Raw genomic sequence first — 19522 nt, forward strand, 5'->3', positions numbered from 1 at the left:
TTTCCTCCTTTTTTCTCTCTTTTTCTTCCTTTTTCTCCTTCCCCCTTCTTCCCCCCTTCTTCCCCCTTCTTCCCCTTCTTTCCGCTTCTTCCCCCTTCTTCCCCTTCTTTCCGCTTCTTCCCCCGGCCATACAGACTATTGTTCCCCAGCTTTCTCAAAAGCTAAGCAGGGTCGGGCTTGGTTAGTACTTGGATGGGAGACCGCCTGGGAATACCAGGTGCTGTAAGCTTTTCCATCTCTTTTGTGATCAGAAATAGGAGGCTGTTCTTTCTTTCTTTGAGTGCAAATAATTGGATGGACAGAGCATTGCCATAGAAAACGAGAATACTCTTGGTGTACGAATAAATTGACACTGTAACCTCTTTGAGGTAGACAATTGAATGGAGAGAGCCCTCACACACTTAGTGTCCAAATATAGAGTATGCCTATAAAAAGCTAGTGCAAATCCTTCATTGTGGCTTTCGGCCATACCACCCTGAACTCGCCCGATATCGTCCGATCTCGGAAGCGAAGCAGGGTCGGGCTTGGTTAGTACTTGGATGGGAGACCGCCTGGGAATACCAGGTGCTGTAAGCATCTCCTTCTCTTTTGTGATCAGAAATAGGAGGCTGTTCTTTCTTTCTTTCAGTGCAAATAATTGGATGGACAGAGCATGGCCTAGAAAAAGAGAATACTCTTGTTGTACGAATAAATTGACACTGTTACCACATGAAGGAAGACAATTGAATGGAGAGACCCCTCACACACTGAGTGTCCAAATATAGAGTATGCCTATAAAAAGCTTGTGCGAATCCTTCCTTGTGGCTTACGGCCATACCACCCTGAACACGCCAAATCTCGGAAACTAAGCAGGGTCGGGCTTGGTTAGTATTTGGATGGGAGACCGCGTGGGAATACCAGGTGCTGTAAGCTTTTCCATCTCTTTTGTGATCAGAAATTGGAGGCTGCTCCTTCTTTCCTTGAGTGCGAATCAATGAATAGCTAGAACTAGCACCTTAGAAAAAGAGACTGAGCTTGATGTCCAAATAAATTGCTGCTGTCTCCACATTCAGGAAGACAATGGAATGGAGAGATCCCTCAAACACTGAGTTTCCAAATATAGAGTATGCCTATAAAAAGCTTGTGCAAATCCTTCATTGTGGCTTACGGCCATACCACCCTGAACACGTCCGATCTCGGAAGCTAAGCAGGGTCGGGCATGTTTAGTACTTGGATGGGAGACCGCCTGGGAATACCAGGTGCTGTAAGCTTTTCCATCTCTTTTGTGATCAGAAATTGGAGGCTGCTCCTTCTTTCCTTGAGTGCGAATCAATGAATAGCTAGAACTAGCACCTTAGAAAAAGAGACTGAGCTTGATGTCCGAATAAATTGCTGCTGTCTCCACATTCAGGAAGACAATGGAATGGAGAGATCCCTCAAACACTGAGTTTCCAAATATAGAGTATGCCTATAAAAAGCTAGTGCAAATCCTTCATTGTGGCTTTCGGCCATACCACCCTGAACTCGCCCGATCTCGTCCGATCTCGGAAGCTAAGCAGGGTCGGGCTTGGTTAGTACTTGGATGGGAGACCGCCTGGGAATACCAGGTGCTGTAAGCATCTCCATCTCTTTTGTGATCAGAAATAGGAGGCTGTTCTTTCTTTCTTTGAGTGCAAATAATTGGATGGACAGAGCATGGCCTAGAAAAAGAGAATACTCTTGTTGTACGAATAAATTGACACTGTTCCCACATGAAGGAAGACAATTGAATGGAGAGAGCCCTCACACACTTAGTGTCCAAATATAGAGTATGCCTATAAAAAGCTTGTGCGAATCTTTCCTTGTGGCTTACGGCCATACCACCCTGAACACGCCCAATCTCGGAAACTAAGCAGGGTCGGGCTTGGTTAGTACTTGGATGGGAGACCGCCTGGGAATACCAGGTGCTGTAAGCTTTTCCATCTCTTTTGTGATCAGAAATAGGAGGCTGTTCTTTCTTTCTTTGAGTGCAAATAATTGGATGGACAGAGCATGGCCATAGAAAACGAGAAAACTCTTTGTGTACAAATAAATTGACACTGTAAACTCATTGAGGTCGACAATTGAATGGAGAGAGCCCTCACACACTGAGTGTCCAAATATAGAGTATGCCTATAAAAAGCTTGTGCGAATCCCATTGCGGCTTACGGCCATACCACCCTGAACACGTCCGATCTCGTCCGATCTCGGAAGCTAAGTAGGGTCGGGCTTGGTTAGTATTTGGATGGGAGACCGCGTGGGAATACCAGGTGCTGTAAGCTTTTCCATCTCTTTTGTGATCAGAAATTGGAGGCTGCTCCTTCTTTCCTTGAGTGCCAATCAATGAATAGCTAGAACTAGCACCTTAGAAAAAGAGACTGAGCTTGATGTCCGAATAAATTGCTGCTGTCTCCACATTCAGGAAGACAATTGAATGGAGAGATCCCTCAAACACTGAGTGTCCAAATATAGACTATGCCTATAAAAAGCTTGTGCGCATCTGCCTGTGCAGCTTACGGCCATACCACCCTGAACATGCTCGATCTCGGAAGCTAAGCAGGGTCGGGCTTGGTTAGTACTTGGATGGGAGACCGCCTGGGAATACCAGGTGTTGTAAGCTTTTCCATCTCTTTTGTGATCAGAAATAGGAGGCTGTTCTTTCTTTCTTTGAGTGCAAATCAATGAATAGCTAGAACTAGCGCCTTAGAAAAAGAGACTGAGCTTGATGTCCGAATAAATTGCTGCCGTCTCCACATTCAGGAAGACAATTGAATGGAGAGAGCCCTCACACACTTCGTGTCCAAATATAGAGTATGCCTATAAAAAGCTTGTGGGAATCATTGATTGCAGCTTACGGCCATACCACCCTGAACGCGCCCGATCTCGTCCGATCTCGGAAGCTAAGCAGGGTCGTGCTTGGTTCGTACTTGGATGGGAGACCGCCTGGGAATACAAGGTGCTGTAAGCTTTTTCATCTCTTTTGTGATCAGAAATAGGAGGCTGTTCTTTCTTTCTTTGAGTGCAAATAATTGGATGGACAGAGCATGGCCATAGAAAATGAGAATACTCTTGGTGTACGAATAAATTGACACTGTTACCACATTAAGGAAGACAATTGAATGGAGAGAGCCCTCACACCCTAAGTGTCCAAATATAGAGTATGCTGATAAAAAGCTTGTGCAAAACCTTCATTGCGGCTTACGGCCATACCACCCTGAACACGCCCGATCTCCGAAGCTAAGCAGGGTCGGGCTTGGTTAGTACTTGAATGGGAGACCGCCTGGGAAAACCAGGTGATGTAAGCTTTTCCATCTCTTTTATGATCACAAATAGGAGGCTGTTCTTTCTTTCTTTGAGTGCAAATAATTGGATGGACAGAGCATGGCCATAGAAAACGAGAATACTCTTGGTGTACGAATAAATTGACACTGTTACCACGACAGGATGACAATTGAATGGAGAGAGCCCTCACACACTTAGTGTCCAAATATAGAGTATGCCTATAAAAAGCTTGTGCGAATCTTTCCTTGTGGCTTACGGCCATACCACCCTGAACACGCCCAATCTCGGAATCTATGCAAGGTCGGGCTTGTTTAGTACTTGGATGGGAGACCACCTGGGAATACCAGGTGCTGTAAGCTTTCCATCTGTTTTGTGATCAGAAATAGGAGGCTCTTCCTTCTTTCCTTGAGTGAGAATAATTGGATGGACAGAGCTCATACTGAGGTTATATCAGTGATCCTCTTTTGGCTCCAGTGTCACACAGTGATATTGCTGCTTTTGATCATCTTGCTGTGACATTAGCATTCTTCTATGAACCACATTAGTATTTCTACAAGTCCTAGTTGTATTGTGGGCTGTCCTATCCACTAGCCAATCCAGTCAGCTGTAGTGAAGCCAACAGCAGTAATAGTTGTATTAAGACACAGAGCAGTAATCGCGGTCCTCTCTTCAGCTCCTCTTAGCGGTGCCTCTCGTCCTCTCTGGTGTCCTCTGCGATGTTTCGGTGGAGGAATCCTTTCCTACCTACGAGCGCCATTACCCGTCAACCCGGGGAGACCCTCATCTGTGCCAAATGTCCACCCGGCACGCACATGGCCGCGCACTGCACAGCCACCACGGCCACCAGGTGCGCGCTGTGCAAAGGGGAACTGTACACCGAGCTGTGGAACTACCTGCCCAGGTGTCTGTACTGCAACAACTTCTGCTATGAGAACCAGGAGGTGGAGAAGGAGTGTACGCCAGTCAGCAACAGGGTCTGCCGCTGCAAAGAGGGCTTCTGCTGGGCCGATAACTTCTGTATCAGACACACGGAGTGCGGCCCCGGACACGGAGTTCAAATGAAAGGTATTTATCAATGAAAAGATCGTTTCTTCACATTTCGTCTTTAGAAACAAAGAAACGTAATAATCAAAGTCTCGGTAGCTTAATGTTTTACAGGAGTAGCAGCCCCGAAACAATCTTATTTAACCCTTAAATGGCCCTCGGGACATTTTCTGCCATTCTGTTTTTTTATTTTCACGTCTTTTTGGCTGTGTTGAATGAATATAGCTCATATTTGCCAGAGGATATTAATTTTTAAAAAACTTTTGAATTCTGGTGTCAGTTCTTAAAATTCGCCACGCTAAGCTCACGCAAAAACGCATTTGTCCCTTGTGACAAAAAATGCCCCATTGAAAATGCCATTTTTGATCCCCCATTTATCGTAACATAAACTAATGCATTCCTTTTTGTTAAGATTTCATTTTGGACTTCTTCCCTTCAATTATTAATTTTTATATTTGTCCACCTAATGGTGCCACTTTTTCCTATTTAAAGCATGCAAGCAAAATTTCACACTTTTTTAATGTTTTCTGCGAGAAAACACATCTCATTTGCAGGGGTGCCTTGCAAGTGAAATTATCTGTGGTGTCACTATTGATGTGTGATTGATGGTGCCTGCGTGCGTGCGTGTGTGCGTGCGTGCGTGAATGTGTGTGTGTGTGTGTGTGTGTGTGTGTTGGTAAATGTGTATTTGTCATGTAACAATGTAACAATTTGTCAGAATACACACCACACTGCTAATTTTGAAAAACTTCTAAAAATGTGTTTTTATTGGTCTATTAACCCCCAAAAAACAAAACAAAAAAAATGCACAAAAACCTGTCTTTTATGTGTATTTGTGTATCACCACAGTGATCCCTGTGGTCAAGTTGTGTAACACTGTTTTACTGTTACTGAAAACACATTTCATTTGCAGGGGTGCAAATGAAATGATCTGTTGTGTCACTATTGATGTGTGATTGATGATGTGTGTGTGTGTGTTTCCAACTTCAAAAGTCTTCAAAAGCTTGAAGGCCACACACACTGTTATATGAGAAGCCAAAGTCCAACTTCATTTTGGCTACCGCTCAGGTTGTTTACACAGGCGCACTGCATCCACGGTTATAAATGTGATCAGCAGTGAGGAGCAGTGATTTTGGAGATGGCAAGACGATACAGCACACAAGAGGCTCTGGACATTATAATACAGTCTGAGTGTGAGGACAGCTCCTCATCCTCCTCTGGGGACTCTGAGGACCTGGAGACTGACATGGAGGAAGCCTCAGAGGTAGAAACGGATCCGCTGGCTGACACATCTGAAGATGAGAGCAAAGGGATGAAGCAGATCAGCACGAATGGTCATCAAGAAATGGGAAAATATTTTGGTCTCCCACAAACTCTGCAACACTCCGCTATGGACATCCACCGGTTTGATTCCAGGACCGACACACTATGCTGCTGCCGGAATCAGTGACCCGACGTCCAGCTTTGCTCTGCTGTTGACGGATGAAATCCTGCACCATATTGTGGCCATGACAAACCTGCATGGGAAACGCTCAATGGCAGACTGGAGAGACATGGACACAGAGGAAGCCCATCATCATCCAGGATTACAACAGATGTAAGTTGACAGTCTTGATAAGGTAGGTGCCATTATGCATCAATCACACACACATTCATTTATTCTTACTCTTATGTACTTGTCAAAAATATATGTTGATTTTTTATCAAATAAAACAAATATGTGTGTCATGAGAAAGAATAATTGGATCATTTATTCATATTGTCTTGTTTTCTGTTTTGGGGGTTTCTTAGGTTGTTAGCACCTACTCCTGCAGGAGGAGAACCAATCAGTGGCCACTGGCCCTCTTCCACAACCTGGTTGATGTGTCACTCTACAACGCTTTTGTCCTGTGGACATCAATTGACCCATCCTGGCAGTAGCAGAAACCACACAGGAGGAGGCTCTACATTGAAGAGGTGGGAGACATGCTGGTGACGCCACATATCCAGAAAAGAAGGCATCCTCCCCGCTCATCAGCTGCTGCAGGATTAGTTGCAAATCTGCAGGCTGCTGCTGCTGCAGGTCCCTCTTTCATTGGCAAAAGTAAGGGCAGGAGGCAGTGCAAGTTTTGCAGAGACAAAAAGAGAAAAGTTGGGAACACCTGCTGCAAATGTGGGAAGGTCACCTGCGAAGACCACAGTCTGTCCATCTGCAGCCTCTGCTCCACCTGAGATGGACTCTCACGCCCAGACATGCTCTCCATTTCTCTGTCTCTTCCTCTTTCAGTGTTCATTCATTCAGTATTAATTTTTCTAAAAATAAAAGGTTTTCTGGTTCAAGCTGATCTTGTTTGGTTGGAATTTCTTTAGAACATGACAGTGTAATCACCATTTAGTAGGAAAGAAAACATTTACCTGTTGTAAGACAAGGGCTTGTGAAAATCGTTATATAGCAATATAGGCTTAGATTATTACCTTAAATCTGACACTCCAAAAAAATTAATTATGCATCGAATTCAATGTTGCTGCCAATCATTGACCCATCCCAGGGCCTAATAATAATAATGATCAAATACTCATTGAAATGTATATTATTGAAATTATTTATGTTTTTTGATTTTTTACACTGAAAAACAGCAGGTTAATGTAAACTTACTGGCATTTAAAGGGTTAAAAAAAACAAAGATCTCTTAATATTTGATATGTATGTTTCAGGCTGAAGTAGTTTTAAAAGATTCAATCATTTAAAATGGAAAAAATATTTATATATGATGTTTTTATAGCAGTTTTTGTGAAAGGGACATTTTTTGCCATGAGGGACAAATGAGTGAGTTTTTTCTTAAATCTGACACTCCAAAAAAAAAATTAATTATGCATCGAATTCAATGTTGCTGCCAATCATTGACCCACCCCAGGGCCTAATAATAATAATGATCAAATACTCATTGAAATGTATATTATTGAAATTATTTATGTTTTTTGATTTTTTACACTGAAAAACAGCAGGTTAATGTAAACTTATTGGCCTTTAAAGGGTTAAAAAAAACAATGATTGCTTAATATTTGATATGTATGTTTCAGGCTGAAGTAGTTTTAAAAGATTCAATCATTTAAAGTGGCAAAAATATTAATGTGTGATATTTTTATAGCAGTTTTTGTGAAAGGGACATTTTTTGCCACGAGGGACAAATCAGGATGGATTTTAAGGGTCATTTAAGGGTTAATGACATGCTGCAACCTCAGACTGGGATTAGTAATTTTAATTTCTTTTTGGATTTCCCTGTGTGATTGGCTGCATAGATGGCACACATATTCCCAACATAGCTCCTTCACATAATGAAGCAGACTATGTGAATAGGAAGTCCATTCACAGCATAAATGTGCAGGTACATGTAGATTGACTACTGTTTCAAAATGTTAAAGACTGCTTCATAGTTAAACATCTGTCATTCTCTGCACTGTCAAGATCATATGTGATGCTGGATACATTATTTCCAATGTGGAGGCCAAGTGGCCTGGGTCTGTTCATGACTCAATGATTTATTGCGAGTCTAACCTGAGCATAAGACTGCAACGTGGTAAGCAGCCTAAAGAGTTGCTCAATGTGCACAATTCACTTGTCTCCCTCCTTTAATACTCTAACGATACATTACAGGGGTGACAGGGGTTACCCATGCCAACCCAGGCTGCTGACCCCTTACCCTGACCCAGGCCCCCAACAGAACTTCAATCGGGCTCACTGCAGGACGAGAGCCCAGGTGGAGATGACCATAGGCCTGCTGAAAGCCCGATATTATTGTGGCTTGTGTTGTTCTTCATAATATTGCTACTATTAGAGGAGAGCAACAACCTGCCCTACAAATGGACGACCCTGATGATGACCCCTTCCACTTGCCAGCTGTCAGAGACACCATATGCCATAATCATTTTCGAGATTAAGTCACCATCATCACCACCACCACCACCACAGCAGTCAAATAAATCAATAATACACATTTCATTTGTATTTCCTACAAATACAAGAGCTTGTTTAGGTAATGTTCCAATAGTTATGCGAGGGACCAAGCAGGCAAGCATGAGGAGACATAGGTGGATTTCCAAGAAAAAATGATTTATTTACAAGAAAATTAAGTCAATATATAAAGTTCTGGGCCCCTAAAAGAGGTCAACTGAGCAGAACTTAACTGAATTGAACTGAACAGACCAAACTACCCTAATAAAGACAAAATAGACCTAACTGACCTAACCAACACAAGAACAGGCCTAACACACATAATAGACCTCAGGAACTGCACACAGGGGGACAGGGGAACATATATAGTGGCTGATCAGACCATTGTGAAACGAAGGGGATAACAAGAAACAAACATTACCAACTAGACTACAAATAAAACACAACAGGACAACTTGTCTGTCAGTAAGGCTTTTTTGATAATTAATCTAAACAAAAACACCAAAGGCTCTACTATAATTTGAAGAAACAAAGAAAACTCCCTCCAGGGATTCCCTCAGCCACTGGCCTTCCTACATTCTGGCTTAGGGCCAGCTCCTCTGCCTCAGTTAGAGGTGGCGGTGCTGGGCCACCACCCGTTTTTCGTGCATCTGCCTTCTTTCTGTTGGCTGAGTAAAAGTCTGTGTTAGTTTGAATATAGGCCTAATTATTTAACATAACATGATATAGATGAGAACACTTTTTTTTCCTTTTTAAATTTTATTTCATTCGTTAACAAAAAACAAAACATTATATGAACACAATATACCCAACTTTACAATGAAAGGGAGCATAAAGAAGAAAAAAAACTTATATTTATGTGTGTGAAAACAGCATTATGTTGGGGATAAAACAACTGCACAAACAGCCACTTAATATTTACTTTACAATGTAAAACATGTTAAAAATGAGGTAGCTACCTCCATGAGATCATGCCGAGGTCTTACCTGTTTGAACAATGTTTTTATATTTCATTTTAAGCTGCTGCAAAGAGCGGATTGCACCTAAATGAAATAAATTAATAGGCAACCAATTTAAGCAGTTTTGCCCTGTAATATTATTGTGATTTCAAAGGACTACATTTATACTCACGCATTGACCCGAGCAGCAATGTTCTCCCACGCCTCTCCTTCGCAGCTGCAGCGGTGTTGGACTTCCGTCTAAAAACATGTTCATATTCGCTGTATGAGCGCATTAAAATGTCCAATTCCAGTGGCGTGAAGTTGGCAGCCTTCCGCTTCCCCGTTGCCATGGTGACTCCTCATATCGGGGTTCCATTGATGCTGTCTTTTTAAAGTTGCGGTGCACGCGCTTAACTCGAGGTGAACCTACTCTGAGTTAATCAAACTAACTAAAATCTGCTGTTGTGGAATCGAAAACTCAGAGTTTCCTATCTCAGGGTAGATCAACTCAGAGTTCAGGGTTACACTCAGAGTTTGTTGAACCTGCTTTGTGAAACGGATCCCTGGTCCCAGTCTGCTGCAGTACATATCCAGCACCTGCAGTCAGGATGTAGATGCCACAAAAGAAGGAGTTTATTCATTGGAAACATAAATGATTTGATATAAAACTAACTAAACATTTGACTGCACATATAGAACTTACTGTCTGACTAATTCTCTAAATACCTCAAGGAAGTATTTTGTATCTGCACTATGGTCCAGAAAAGGGGCCTGCCCCCTCTCTGCCTCCACTGTGAGGAACACCATCACAGTGCCCCTCCATGTGCGGGGCCTCTTGGATGGGGGCCTGCCTGAGGTGGACGGCCCATCATCCACCCGTGTGGTGGTGCCGCCACTTGTGCCAGGCTGTGGGGAATCTAACTCCCTGTCACACATGCCTGGCTGCATGTACCGGCCCCAGCTCCAGGAGATGGTGCAGCACTGACACTGGCGGCAATGTCGCATGAGTCTAACAGATCTGGGGGCTCAATAGAGGGACGCCCCCCAATGGCCTCTTGCATCTGGGCAAACCAGGGCCTTGTGGCTGCCGTCGCCTCCCCCCGTCTGTCCTAGTTCCTTAGTTCCTAGGGAATATCAGTGACAGACTTTAGCAGGCACATGTAGACACTGTAACCACTAGAATGTGATGCACTGTGTAAAACATCTACTGTCCCAAATGCTCATGCATGTGCACTGTATTTAACGTGAGTCTGTGTTACTACCAAGGTTTATTCACATTCATGCCATTTGACTCATGTGGGTCTCACTGAGCAGAGCGAAGGGATGTATGTTCAGGCAATAGGTGCAGTAATACTCCGGGCGCACCCTATATGTAGCCGGTATGTGGACAATGGAGGCAGTGCGACGTTGCATTGCCCACACAGTGCACGTGCGTGTGCTGGTGAGCTATATAGCATTGTGCAACACTGAACCCACCCCCAGGCCTCTTGGCTGTATGCCTGTTCCCGGTGAAGAGATGGTCAATTGCTGACCTGACCCGGATCAGCGTCGCTGTGTCGGTGTCTTTCCCTGTTAAATGAGACACATGTCAGCGCTATAAGTGAAGGGGAACCTACGAGCCTTTTTAGCCTTATTTCCGTTTCAGACAACATATTGTGGCAGCCATGTGTAAGCATGTATTTATCACATCACAGGTCACGACCTTTGTCAAATGTTGTGTCATTCATGTATTGATGAATTAGATTATTTTGCTAGGATCTTGTAATCTGTGTTAAGTAAGGTCAGTGGTCTGTAATTTTCTAACCTTAATTGACTCTCTGTTTTTGTACAGAATTGTTATCAATCGAGTTGCCATTGTCTCTGGGACCTCCCTCCTCTCTTCCATACATGTGAACACTTTCCACAGTATTGGTGCAAGAATATCAGAGAAGTTTTGGTAAAATTCATGGAATAATCCATCTTAGCCAGGGCTCTTGTGTTACAGTTCAGTCAAGGAGAGCCAGGACCCAGATGCAGGGTAAAGAATCTGATATTTATTTTCAACAAAAAGAAACATTGCAGGGAAAAAAACACTAGAGCTAAGATCAAACAACTGAAAATCACCATAACGGGAAAAATAACAAAGAAACACAAAATCACCTCGAAGGGGACTACCCACTAAGAAAAAACAAAGTTGTCCAGGAGAAAAATTCAAACTGGTTAGGTAACAAAAGAACTTAAACAATTTAGATTGATGAAAGAAGAGACACAGGAGGCAGGATATCAGCTTGAGAGCAGGGTAACAAAGCAAAGGGAATCATCTGGCACAAAGGTAAGTTTGGAGGTGGCCCAATAAGCCGGGCTGATTGCTGAATGCTAAACAGGTGAGACTAATGAGCCCTGCTGCCGGGGAGACTGCCCCGCCTCTCTGCGCTCAGAGGAGAGGAGGGAAGCACAGGCAGGGCGAGAGACAAGCACTACAAAATAATCACAAGAATCGAGACCACAACATCTTGTTTGGTTTCATTTGTTTTATTGCTGTTTTTATTTCTTCTATGGTTATATCATCGTCACATGTTTGTTTGTCCTCTTCTGATAACCTTGCACTCACTGTATCCAGTATTTTGTCTATGCACCTTTGTTCTAGTTTCCTTTTTTGGAACAGGTTTTTGTAGAAGGACTCCACCACCTCTAATATTCCTACAGTCACTTATTATTTCTCCCATTTTCAATTTCAGCAATATAGTTTTCCTTTGTTTTTTTCTCTCCAAACCGAGAAAGAATTTTGTGCATTTTCCCCCCTCTGTTGTGTACTGAGCTCTGCTTCTCAGTTTAGCTCTGATACATTATTCTTTTAATAGATGCTATCTCTGCTTGTAGCTGTAAGAAGCGTACTTTGTCAAAATTTGGGTTTTGATCTAATTTTTCCGTTTCTCTCTCTAAATCTTTTAGTTTGTCTTTCTTCTCTTCTCAAAGTTCCTTTCTTTTGCATATCTAATACTTTTATCATCTCCCACCATGCACACATTGTTTTGGTTTGGTTATACAGTGATCACTCTCCTGCAGTTTTCCTCTGCCAACATGCTTGAATTTAGACACCATACATCCTCACATCTCCTCAAAACCAAAAGTTAGTGCACCATGACCACTTATTCCAATAAAGTTGTGTTTTATGTTTCTTACTTTGCCCACTACATTTCTTTTGATTAAGCATAGATCTATCCCGCTCTGTTTCAAAGTGCCCATCGCCGTTTGTCATCTTGATTATTCTCTTTTGTGTGGGTTTTCTTCCCTCCATGTGTCCACCATGTCCTGTCCCAGCATCAGCTCCTGTAAGGTTTGCCTTGAGGAGTCTGATCTGAAAATGGCATGGATGGACGCATCTAATCTTGTACACCACACACTGAAATCACCCAACATTATACAATTCCCCACACACATTGTTTCCACCTTTTCGAAAATTTCCCTCCTCTTGGTCTCTATATTTGGTGCATATACACTGAAAAAAAAGTCCTTTGAATTTACTTGATTTAAATGTGTACATCGGTCCCACATGATCAGAATGTGGCCAACTGACATAATTTTCCTCTTTTTCTCAATTAATTATTGCTCGTCAAACCAAAATATTGCATTCATGTTTGCCTGTTTGAAAGAGTCATGTTGATTCAACACATTATTTTTCAGTTACTGTAATACCAATTTATTGTGTAATGTTAAAGTAATTTTATCATGTCCATGATACCTGATTTTCAACTGCAACTCCTACTTAATTTCTTAATGCTAATATTATTCAAAGGTATTGCGTAACTTTAAAACAATTCCATTATGTTCCTGCTACCTGATTTGTTTAAGTTTACTCTATCCAAACATATTGTAGACATTGGTTCCATGTACTAGTTAAATGTGTGCAAATATAAAATCATAAATGTAAAAAAGCTGATATGCATAAAAAAAAGACAGTCAGTTCTATATCAAAATTTCATGTATTGAGCTCTGCATCAACAGCAGTTGATTCAAACACAAATATACAACAATACAAGCCACACAACTGTTTGTGGTTTCACAGAACAGTGGATTCACAACAGAAAAAAATGCAAATTTTGCATGATGTGCAATGGATACACAAAACACGTGACCTTGCATTAACCGTTTTCACATTATATCGATAGAATCGCATATACACCACATCTTCAGAGTAGATTAAAAAAAGCAAATAGTTATAAACCCTGCGTAAACTGTTGTCACAGTATATTTAAAAGTGCAAAAACAAAATACTGTCAACTGTTATGACAAACAGTACATTTTCAGGAGCAAATACAAAACTGAATAACAATTTCTCACTGAACTAAACATGTCAGAAAGTGAAGAAGGCAAATTACAGCTAGTGCTTTGTTAATAAGTGTACTCCCAAGGTTATCCCTGCACTCACTATTTTCACAGTATGGACCACAGTATTTTCAAAGTGGATTTACAATTGAAAGAACAAATATCAACCCTGTTTTCCTTGAGGAATAAACACAGCACACAACACCTTGTACAAGCCATTGTCAGAGGATTCAAAGTAACAAATTAAAAACAGCTGCTTTATTTGGTAAGTTGACTCAGAGCAGCAAACTAAAATGGTTACAAACCCTCTTTGTTTTCATAATAGAAAATACTGGCAACTTACAACAGTGGATTTACAAAAGAAAATGAAGATGCCGTTGAGGACAATTCAAATGTCCTTTTTTTTTATTTGTTTGTTTATCGCTGGGAACACAGTGTCTCTGACCCCTAACACTGAAAGAGCCTGTTTTTAGAGTGAGTGCTTTGTTAGAAAGTTTATCTCCATTCTGTTCCATGAAAATCTTTTGGACTACCTCAAAGGTAAAGCGGAGGTCAGCAGGGTAGCTGAGGTTCAGTGCATACATGAGTCCGAACAGCATAGCAACAGCTAATGCTACATTATCTAGATCTTGCAACACCTTGATGCCTTCAAGGACAATTCCAGTGTCCTTAGGTTCATCACTTGAAGCATGTTCTTTAAGAAAATAAATCCCAACAGTGGTGTCTTCAATGGCCTCGTTGATGGCGTTTTCATCCATGCCCTGTACAAAACAGACAAAAAAGGCAAATAAAGGAAGGTAAATAAAGCTATTTATAAAAGCCCCTATCAATAAAAGAATAAATAAATATGAAATTTGCTAGGCATAGTGACAGTATATAGACAAGGTAAGTAAGTAAAGTGAGAATGAAGGTAAATTTAAAGAAAAGAACAAGTAACTAGAGATGAACATTAAAACAAATTTCAGAAGATGTTTAAATCACATGAACCCTGTTGTGGCCACCATACTGCCAGTCAAACTTTAATCATCATATTGGCAACTGACTTTTGTTTTATTATTTTCAATTGCTTTACTCATGTCAGAGAACTGTGTAGCTGTTTAACAAAATGAAAAGGATGAAACATGAAAGAACGACACATTAAAGAATAAAATAAAAGATGAGATCAGGTGAATAGTTAAAAAACCAAGTGATCAAGTACGAGAACAAGGGAAGGATGGAAGATAAGGGGAAAAAGTAAGCACTGATTTATGTACATACCACATATTCCCGCACAAGGTTTTCTGGATCTTCACCCATGTAGATACATTCTCCCTTGATGATACACTCTCGTCCAGTGTCTATATCATTAGACTGAAAGGAGATTTTCTTGATTACTGTCTTAATTCTGTGTGCGAAAGTCTTTTCCATCTTGAGTTTCACAACCTCTCTGTTATTCCTCTTCTTTACATCTAAGAGTAGAGCTTTCTGCATGGCCTCCAGACTCTCCTCAGTTTCTGATGATGGGTATGTCGGGCAAAAGTTCACCTTTGCCCTCTTTGCCTTTTTGACACCAAAGGCTGCACTGCACTGTCCAGCGGGTTTGTTTTTTAAAGAGTTCACTGTCACCTCTGGACAGCCCAGTTTTCTCAGGTGTGTGCGGTAGTTAGATTAGTTTATACTTTAAACTGGTCTTCCATCCACCATATCCAGTACAGGACCCTTTCTCAGTTCAACATGGATGTGTCTTAAGACTCTGGGCTACCTGTTCCATCTCCTTATCACTGACATAGACTTTATACTGCACAATGACTACTTGAAGAAATGGCTGTATCGGACTCTACACACTCCTGACTATTTGCCTCCAATTCATTCACAGATGGTATCCTAGTTATAACTACTCCAGGTTTAAAATCAACCAATCTGTGATGGCAGTGTTTTCGGTTTTTGTGTGATTTAAATGTACAATAAATGTTTGTTTTAAAGTCACAGCCTAAAAACATACAAATGACCGTCTCATTTCTTTTGACATGAGCATTTATATGAGCAAAATAATCCCTCTCTGAGGTGAAATCACTACAAGCACAAAAGTGGCAACTGAATATTGCTTCCTCTTTGCGAGTGACCCCTGTGGAGTGGATTTTACTTTGGTGGACAATAAGGGCATTCCAAGTCTTAAATGTGCATGGACAGTGCAGGTATGTACATGGAAAGCGAGAACTACGTCCAAAATGTGGATGCTTAAATTTGTAGTGATGCAAAAGTTTGGACCTACTTGACACAGTTTCTGTGCACCCCTTAAAACTCCTCATTTGCACCACCTAAGCCTGCAACATACATCAAGATCATCATAAGTCGCACCATAAGAGCTTCAATCTGCAATTCAAATATAAACTAAAAGGTCCGCTGCACTACCAAAACTGAAAACATTTGGAAATCTGCCATCACATCCAAATGAATTGATAGATCTTTAAAGACAAGAACTAACACTAAACAACAAGCAAATGTGTTTTCAGTGTTTTCTGATGTTGCTCAGACTAGCAATGTTTGCCGTGAGTAGAGCAAATCTATATTTTTAATTATACTAAATTGAAAAATAAACAAAATTAATTGCCATTTTCCATCAATACCTCAAAGTCTTCGATTATTTTTATTTATTATTATTTTATTTATTCAGAAAGTCTCAAAAATGCAGATTTTGGGTTTAAACAGCAACACAAAATAAAAGAAGTATGACAGCACTTACCACTATAAAGCCTTTGAGTATGTATGCTGTGCAAATATGATAATGGACCTATGAAAAAAAATATTTAGAATCAGTGAGGTGAACTCAGTGGATTGCCTCAATTACTTAAAAGACCACAAAAAATACAACAAAAGCACAGTGCAAAGATCCGACAGGCATCAACTTTTAAGTATTTTCTGTAAAATGGCGCAATGACACAGTGGCAAGATGAAAATAGTTTTAAGTCCACTTTGAGTCCAACTTTAAGAACGTTGCTTCATTCATTTGAACACTTAGTCGATGTACGTGAGGAGAGAGTATATAAGGAAACTGACAAACACACGCATATAATCAATTGAGAATCAATCGCTTACGTTTGCCTGCACACAAAAGCTCTCTGTCCCAGACACGCGCCGTTCTAAACTTCTTATTAATTTATGCAACCCCCGTCTCCCGCTCGTATTCGCCGACTGCTCCGGCCCCACCCGCCACAGTCACACAGTCTGAAGCGGAGGGGCGAAGCTCGGGGAAATCCCCACAAACTCAAGCTCAACTGGCTGCGAGTACATTGAAGCAGCGCCATTACTAGCGGGACTAGCGATTGATACTGTTGGTGTTAAGCTAGCTAGCTAAAAAGCAAAGATATATATACAAACAAGTCGACAGACTGTTGGAATTCATACTTTGTGCAACGTTACGAAAACAGCAATCAAGTGAAAATGACGCCTACTTGAACAGGAACTTACTAATTAACTTTTAATTAACCTATTAACTTATGTGTCCAGTAATTAGGTCGCTGTTGGAGGCATCAAATAGCTGGAGAATCTTCCAAAATTACCACGGTCAACACTTCTTCTTGTATCGCGACGGTTGGCATTCAGCTTATTGGCTCATTTCCGCCACATTCTGCTCCGGATCGCCCAATGACACTTCCTGGCACCTTTTGAATATATTTCATTTCCGGTGATGACAAAAATCAATTGCATTGATTCAAAATTTTCAATTAAATCACGTTCAATCAACATGTATATTCAACATTTTCCATAAACAAGTGAAGTCTACGTGATTAAACTATGTTCACCAAAGGAATATAAATGAATCGTGTTGCATTTATTAACTTCATTTTTGTAAATTCAAAGACCTGCTATTTACATTTTTTTCAGTGTAAATTGATCAATCTATATACACTGTTGTTTAGTTCAAATTCTATTATCAGAATTCTCCCTCTCCGTGTGCCGACCGCCATCCCTCCTCTCCCTCCACTTCTCTCGCGCTGCTCGCACGGAGAGGTGATGTCCTTTAACTCTCCGTCAACAGCTACAGACTCCGCTGCAGTTGGGTCTTGGCTGTCATCTCTCTAGCGTCTCCCGTCTGTCTGTGTCTCCTCCTCTCCTTCCTCTTCTCCCTCGTCGGAGATGTCTGAATATTCGGGGTCTCTGCTCTCTCCTCCTAGATTGCGCTTCACGTTCTTGTGCGTAATGGCCCTGCTTTCCGCATTTAAAGCACACATGCCACATGCTTTCTGAGGCTGGCTGTTTGATTTCTTTCCTCACCAAGATGCTATACATGGATTTTACATTTGTTTCAGACAGATTATTTTTTTCCTTTCAGCAGGTCTTTGTACAAAGGTGGTAATCCACTCTCCCTCACAGTTTCACTTTCGATGCACCTGACCCAATCTCCAGGCAGACTCTGTTTGATTCTGTTGAATTCAGTGCTGACTCTTGCTTTACCTATGTCCTCATCCCAGTCTGCTACGCTGTCAGAGACGGCTCTGTCTGGTAAGACACCTGTTATGTATTCGTATTAGATGTCTCTAATTTGTTTTATTCCTGCCTGCATGAACAATTTGTTGTACAACATTTTGCCATTCTCACAGATTTTTGGGTTAAGGTATATCGGTTGATTTAGTGCTTGATTTATGTTTTCACATTCTCAACAATAACCGACTATGCACTCAACACTTCCTGATAATACAGCAGCACCATTTCTGTCATTTGTTTCTTCATTCTCGTAAAAATTCCATTCTCTCCACATTTTCCACATTCATCCAGAAATTCTCTAAAAACAAACAAAAAAAAAACCCAAACCCTTTTTCACCCAAATTCCACTTTGTCAAACAAAAACGTTTTCATTGTTTTTATTTTTATTGCTCATTTTCACCCCCAGGGGCCTGTTGCACAAAACTAGGATAAGGGATTAATCCAGGATATGTTGGTTATCCTGGATCAACTTATCCTTGATCTGGTTGCACAAAAGTGGGATAAGGAGAAGTTGGATATGTTTTGACATAAGTTACCATGGAGATATATTCTGTGGAGCTAGCCTGCTCCAGACCAGGCTAAGTTCCAGGATCTATGATGATGCATGAGTTTTTTGATAATTGTAATACTTAAGGGGTAGGGTTTAATAAGTTTACACTTCTTCCTACTCCCTTTCGCTCATGTAATCTGAGATCAACATGAATTGAAGTGGGTGACTTTTTTTCTTCTTTATTTTTATTATCACTTTTTGTCTGTTTGCTTTGTTTTTTTATTACATGTTCGAAAAAAAGGAATCAATATAAAAATACACATCATACAGTGACATGACGTTCCTTTATTGAATAGAATAAATCAAAGCAAGTAATCCATCAGTTCCTTTCAAAGTGCAGTCACACTGTGCTCTACAAGATAGAAAGCACAGAATCAAAGCATATTATTCATCACAAGAATGCAGGACAAATCTATACTTAACAAATGAACAGACAAATGTCAGGCCTGTACACACAGTACAATAGGCCAAATGAATAGCCATCTGCTATTGCAGGCCATGTTCAACTTAAATGTACAGAATGCACTTTAACTGAAATAATTGAAAACATATTGGTCTGTGATCAGCCGACCATTGTCGTCATCTGAGGGTACTCTGGGGGCCCTCTCCTTCCTCAGCCAGGCCACATTATGGAGGACAGCACAAGCCACAGTAATATCGCATGCTCTGTCTGGACTGACCCTCAGATGGTGTAGACATTGGAAGCGTGCTTTCAGGAGGCCAAAGGTCATCTCGATCCGAGCCCTTGTCCTGGCATGGGCATTGTTATATGCCTGCTGTGCTCCCTGAGGGTCTGCGTAAGATGTGAGGCAAAAAGGCTCACAGGCATACCCTCTGCCCCCCAGCAGCACACCAGAGAATTCACCTGTGAATGCAAAATGTCATCAATAGAGGGACATTCTTGACACAACCTTGATGTTAAAAGTGGCTATTAATCGAGGTCATGTGGCTCACCTTGTGACAGGCGCAGATAGACTGCAGAGGACTTGCTGCCAAGTTCGTTTGGGC

At 41.3% G+C, this 19522-nt stretch overlaps 4 non-coding genes and 6 pseudogenes across 4 annotated transcripts; all 10 read left to right on the top strand.

Annotated features, from left to right (window-relative positions):
• Positions 1–457: 457 nt before the first annotated feature.
• LOC121616731 lies at positions 458–576 on the top strand. Its single transcript, XR_006007352.1, has one exon. It is a non-coding gene; the product is annotated as a 5S ribosomal RNA (ribosomal RNA).
• Positions 577–803: 227 nt separating this feature from the next.
• Positions 804–912, top strand: LOC121616700 (annotated as a pseudogene).
• A 229-nt stretch (positions 913–1141) lies between these two features.
• On the top strand, positions 1142–1250 carry LOC121616681 (annotated as a pseudogene).
• Positions 1251–1479: 229 nt separating this feature from the next.
• Positions 1480–1598, top strand: LOC121616720. Its single transcript, XR_006007341.1, has one exon. It is a non-coding gene; the product is annotated as a 5S ribosomal RNA (ribosomal RNA).
• A 227-nt stretch (positions 1599–1825) lies between these two features.
• Positions 1826–1934, top strand: LOC121616685 (annotated as a pseudogene).
• A 226-nt stretch (positions 1935–2160) lies between these two features.
• LOC121616727 lies at positions 2161–2279 on the top strand. Its single transcript, XR_006007348.1, has one exon. It is a non-coding gene; the product is annotated as a 5S ribosomal RNA (ribosomal RNA).
• Positions 2280–2508: 229 nt separating this feature from the next.
• Positions 2509–2617, top strand: LOC121616674 (annotated as a pseudogene).
• Positions 2618–2846: 229 nt separating this feature from the next.
• On the top strand, positions 2847–2965 carry LOC121616729. Its single transcript, XR_006007350.1, has one exon. It is a non-coding gene; the product is annotated as a 5S ribosomal RNA (ribosomal RNA).
• Positions 2966–3193: 228 nt separating this feature from the next.
• Positions 3194–3302, top strand: LOC121616688 (annotated as a pseudogene).
• A 227-nt stretch (positions 3303–3529) lies between these two features.
• Positions 3530–3638, top strand: LOC121616701 (annotated as a pseudogene).
• The last annotated feature ends 15884 nt before the right edge of the window (positions 3639–19522 follow it).

Source organism: Chelmon rostratus, chromosome 13, assembly GCF_017976325.1.
Source record: "Chelmon rostratus isolate fCheRos1 chromosome 13, fCheRos1.pri, whole genome shotgun sequence".
Taxonomy (NCBI): domain Eukaryota; kingdom Metazoa; phylum Chordata; class Actinopteri; order Chaetodontiformes; family Chaetodontidae; genus Chelmon; species Chelmon rostratus.